The following is a 5,702-nucleotide window of genomic DNA, read 5'->3' as shown; positions in this document are numbered from 1 at the left end:
GCTGTGCCCTCACATATATTAGGGGGAAAAAAGCGTTGGCTAAGAAAACCATAAACTGAATGATGCAGTTATAGGGTCGGAATAAGAATTTTTATTTTTATTTTGGCCGTTTGAATATGTTGTCCCGTTTCCGCTGCGAGACAGGACTAGGTCTGCTTCTAAGGCTATAGACCCAAGCCATTGTCAATGGTAAAGGTCTATTCCTTGGATTTTTCTTGGTTAGAGACTCTGATTTTTATCAGACCTAGAGACCTGTCAAGGAGCCCGTCCCGATCTCGGTATAGGCGGGTTGGGGTCCTACAAGTGGTCTGAAAAATTTCGTTGGAAAAAATTTCGTACTGTCTGAAAATTTAAAAAAGAAACAAGATAAATTGATTAGCTAATCTATGGCTTATGCGTCGATAATTCAGGAAGATCCTGTGGTTGAGTATCGCAATTTTCATGTCTTTGAGCTTATTTATGAGAGTGCTTGTCGTTCTCCAAACTATTTTTTTCCGACAGAGCGTGATGGAGCTACTGATGAAGGCTCACACTCCTCATTCAACTCGGATAGATAAAGGCTGGGAGCTCGAATGGAGCAATGAAGGTGGGACTTATTACATCAATGCTTCGAAGCTGGGATGTCTTACCACGGATTTAAAGAAACTTCGCTGGGCTAAGGAATTGAGAGTGGTTCAATTGTCCTACTTCTTGGGTACAAACTCGAGTATCACTGTTCCCACCTACCCAAGAGGCATGGGAAAACCCTTGAACGAATGGGTATGGGATAGAGTGGTGGAGACAATTCCATATCGAAGAATGAGAACTTTTTCTCAGAATACCCCTAAGAATTTGGACCTTATAATTTACTTTCCAATTTCCAATGAGTATAAGAACTATTATACCAATCAATTAGAAGATTGTAGAAATCTGACTACAAACACCCATCGTTTGTATCACCATATTCCAAATCAGCCAGCTATGCGGATCCTTTAAAGACTGCAAAAATTTACAACAAGTTAGGATGAGATACCTAAGGCTCTTTTGTAAGGCTATCCTTGTAAATATTCATGTTATAAATAAAGAACCAAGTCTTTTGAATTGAATATTTTGATCTTGTGTCTATTCTGAAGTTAAATCCTAGCCGTGTCATAAGTCTTTAAATTGTCAATCTTACGGAATCATGTAGATACCTGCTTTTGTTCTTTATACCGTACTTGTTTCTTCTCAAACAAGCGCAACCCCCCAACTTCAAAGGTAAAGGGGTCAATGTGGAACGAGATGCAGAGGTATGGATCAAAGCCATGAGGCATACATCAATACAGGATGCCTTTCTCAGGGCTAAGCCTCTTGCAGCTAAAGGAACCAACTCTACAAAGAACTATAATGGATTAGTAACTTTAGGGGAAGAGCCAAGGAAAATTCCAACCAGGGATATCAACAACATGGAGTAGCTGCAGCAGTAAACTGAGAACAGACCTTCCCAAAACATTAGGTACTATGGATGCAATCAAATGGGGCACTATAGAAATAACTGTCCTGAAGAGAAAAACCCTCGAACTAATGTTAGAGTCATTCCTCAAAATCAAGGAGATAATGTAAGAGGAGGTAGAAATGGAGGACGAGGTAGAGGAAGAGCAAGAGGAGCCAGATCTTATACAATCATAGGAGAACCAACCCTACGAATAAAAAAGATAAAAGAACCACTCGCTTGGCCATAGTTAGCAATCTTAAAGCTTTGTAAACCACTATAAATCAATAATGTAAAAACTTGAGTTACTTATATATTATAAGGGTATACATGATTTTCTTCTCCAAAAATTACTTAATGAATCTAAAGTTAAGTTAGTATTCAATCAAGAAATTAAGGGTAGATCTAGCAAATGATAAAGAGGTTCTCGTTAGGAAGGAAAAATTCGAATCTTAGAAATGAGGTAGTTATCAAGAAACCAACTCACATTCTTGTGCACACAATAACCTTCCTTAGAAAATGACCTAGATATGAAAGTATTAAGGTATGAACTAATAGGAAGACGAAAAGAACTCTTGGTATGATACTTCTTAAAACCCTTTACATATTGTTGGTCAACCAGGTTAGAGCATAGCGGGGGTACCTTTGGTGCAATGGTGGGAGCTTGTGCCGAATGCAAATTGCTTAGAATGGTAAGAACACGCCGAGCGCGTTCAGATTGGCAAAGCTGAAATACATGATACTTGTCGAACGTTGATTGCTTTGAATTGTCAATTAGACCAAGCGCGTTCATGTTGACAAGGTGGATATATGGATCTTTTATGGAATTGATTTAACCTGGTTCTTGAGATGATACAAATGGGTTGTAAAGGTTTTTAAGATGGGCTCAACACTAAGAGTTTCTTGAGGAAAAATTGTCTAGCAAGTAACTCCAACCAGAAACTAGATTGCTTCGTTAGCTATGTTCCATCGATTTGAGATCGAACAAAATATTGGAAACTGAGAGAGTAAGAGAGAGAGAGAGAGAGAGAGAGAGAGAGAGAGAGAGAGAGAGAAGAGAGAGAGAGATTTCATGAAAGAGTGTTAGATTTTTTTACCTGAGAGTGTTTGGGATACCAATCGTCGTGGTTTAGTCGTGTAGCTCTGCATGAATTGGTTACCGATCGTAGTGCTTTAGAGGGGTACCTCGCCAAAAACCACAAGGAGTGTTAAGAGTTTTGTCAAGCTCAATGTTCATGATCATACAAGATGTCAATGTTATTAATTGTTTGTTGTTCCATTTTTATGTTTTAAAAAAAGGAAACATGCAAGTCTCGTTGCATGGGGGAGTTTGCACAGTCCTCCCCAATTTTTATAATACGAGGGAACGTGCCATTCCCATGGCAGCGTGCAATTTTTAGTGCGTTCATTAACTACAATCTGAGTGTCAAAAATCAAAAAATAATAATGTTTACTCACCGCGCGATTGAATGTCTATCGCCAATGGACTTCCTTGTATCAACGATGTTGGGCATCTCCTGCACTTAACCCGCTACAAGAGACAACATCCCTGGGAGGATACCCTTCAAGAAGATTTTGTGCTATTGTGAGAACACCACATTTTGTATACATATCGATCAAACCACCACCAAGCATGAAATGGTACTCCCAACAAACGTTGACTAGCGATCATATCGTGAATTTTAATATCTATGGCTGTGTACGTCATTGCATCTATGACCCGCATGCCTTCTAGATTCCTGTGTAGGCGTAGTTGATTGCATCTGGATAGAGACCCTTCTTGCAATCTGTTTTGCACAACCTGTAATCAATCCATTTCAAGAGGCGATATTCCACAAACGAAACTCCTCAAGCACTTTTTCTGCCCATATCAGCCTCTTGCATGGAGCTACATGCCTTCATGCATGTGTACGGGATTGCATCTGGAGAGAGGCCCTTGCTTCGCGTCTGTTGAAAACAAAATAGAGCTTGTTGGCCTTGCCCTTGTGGAGCAAATCATGGAATCAGCACATTCTAAGAGTCGACACTCAGGACACAAAGCTCCTCGAGCACTTGCGCAAAGCCACATGCCTTGAATGAATTTGGAGAGATATACTTGCTTTGTGTCCGGCTGAAAACAACCTACAGCTTTCCCGTAGCACATTTGGCATACATATCGACCAAGGCATTGCCAAGCACAGAATTTTTTTGCAACAGCCCCTGACTAACAATTTTAGAGTTAATTTTTAAGCCCATATCAGCATCTTACATATAACCACATGCATTAAAGATGCACGCTTATGTGATTGCATCTTGAGAGAGGCCCTTGCTTTGCATCCAATGAAGATAGCCAAGAGCTTTCTGGCCCTACTCTTATTGCGACATCCCGCAATCAATGCTGACATTCCAGATAGGAAGCTCTTGAAGCAATTTTTGTGCTCTCTCAAGCGCACCACATTTGGCATACATATCGACCAAGAGATTGCCCACATAGATGATAAAAATTAAAAAAGAGGACAGTCACATGGACGCTCGCCATGCTCTCATTGTGCACATTCTGGAATCATTGCGTTCATTGGAAGTGGTGGCATTCCAGACAGGGAGCTCCTCAAGCACTTAGTGCTTTCTCAAGCCTTCCGGGCAATCCCCAGCTGCTCAACAGTAACACTTTCACGCTTCAAGCCAAGATCACTGGCTATGAACTCAGCACCAGTGACGATGGCAATGTTGTGCAGTAAGGCTTTCCGTCTCTCACCAAATCCTGGTGCTTTGAGAGCAGCCACTTTCACGATTCCTCTCATCTTATTCACCACCAGAGTTGCTAAAGCTTCTCCTGATACATCCTCGGCAACAATCACCAAAGGAGCATTCAGCTGTGAAACTTTCTCTAGAACTGATAGAATCTCTTTAATGGTGGCTAATTTCTGATCAGTGACAAGGATTCTTGCATTATCAAGTTCCACAATGAGCTTTTCCTGGTTAGTCACGAATTGAGGGGAGATATACCCCCTGTCGATCTCCATTCCTTCTTCGACTGTGATTGTCATCTCAAAGGATGATGATGATTCAATTGACAACACACCATCTGGACCAACGTTGTTGATGCATCAGTAATCATGGTACCTATGGCAACATCATTACCGGAAGAAATAGTCGCCACAGCTTTGATATCATCACGGCCCTTGACAGGTCGAGATTTATGTCAACGGAGAGAGGGAGAGGAAGAGAGAAGAAGAAGAAGAAGGAGAGTATTTTAACGTCGTAGAGAGACGGATTTTCTGTCAACGCAGGAGAGAGAGAGAGAGAGAGAGAGAGAGAGAACGATTGCAAAAGCCACTATTTTTAGCTAGGCCACGTTTTTTTTAGAGCTTTACAGGCCCACGTTTTTAGCTTTTGAGCGACATTAGTTGGAGCCACGTGGGCTGTTGAGGGGCCAAGGAGAGGAAAACGGACACTACGCTAACGAAGTAACTAGAAAGAACTCTTAGAGTAATCAGTAACATTTGGTAAAGTGGAAAGGTTATCCCTTTGAAGATGCCACTTGGGAGGATGAATTTCTCTTCTCAAAGATTTTCCCAATTTCGGTTGAGATGAGGGCTGCATCTCAAATTCTTTAGTTGGGGTGATTGTAAGGTTTCCAGTTTCTGAAACCTTAAAGGTTGTATAAAGCTTAATCAAACTAATATGATTATTGAAAAAGCAATGTAGAATTGTCCGACCATCGCAAATATTGGTATTTTTGGAATCTTAAGCACAGCAAATCCCGGGCTAGAAATTTTCATATTTAAATTCGGACAAAAACTCACCCCCGCTAGACCTTCCGAAAGATTCAATGTAAAATAAATTATTAAGAAAAATTGAAGGGTTACAGTAATCATTTAAGCATAGACTTTATTAAGGATCTCCCATATATTTACCAATTAAGAAAAAATAGATCAAATTATAGCACAATTGACATTTTAAAAGCTGGCAGGTAATGGGAAGGTCATCATTGACCTGCCAGGGACTCATTTAGTAGCATGGGGCATTTTTTGACTTGCTGGGGTCTGCTTGAACTGCAAGCAACTGCCTTTTACAACTTGTGAGAGCTTGTGAGTGTCAGAAAACTATAAATAGGACTCCTTGCTTCATAATTTGACAAACTCGGAGCCTTGAAACACTCTCTCTTATCTAGGGAGACCGCTACGCAGAAATCACTAGAGATTAAGCTCTAGTCGATTAACTTAAACGGTAATTAGCCTAATCCTTCTTAATTAACAATGCTAGATTAATC

The 5,702-nt window shown here is 40.5% G+C and overlaps 1 pseudogene; it reads right to left on the bottom strand.

Moving 5' to 3' along the window:
• Positions 1–4,056: 4,056 nt before the first annotated feature.
• On the bottom strand, positions 4,057–4,499 carry LOC147451704 (ruBisCO large subunit-binding protein subunit alpha pseudogene; annotated as a pseudogene).
• Between the last annotated feature and the right edge of the window lie 1,203 nt (positions 4,500–5,702).

This window comes from Adiantum capillus-veneris, chromosome 8 (assembly GCF_014529385.1).
Source record: "Adiantum capillus-veneris isolate H3 chromosome 8, ASM1452938v2, whole genome shotgun sequence".
Classification (NCBI taxonomy): domain Eukaryota; kingdom Viridiplantae; phylum Streptophyta; class Polypodiopsida; order Polypodiales; family Pteridaceae; genus Adiantum; species Adiantum capillus-veneris.
Note: the sequence above shows the minus strand (reverse complement) of the source record. Positions and strands in the feature narration are given on the sequence as shown.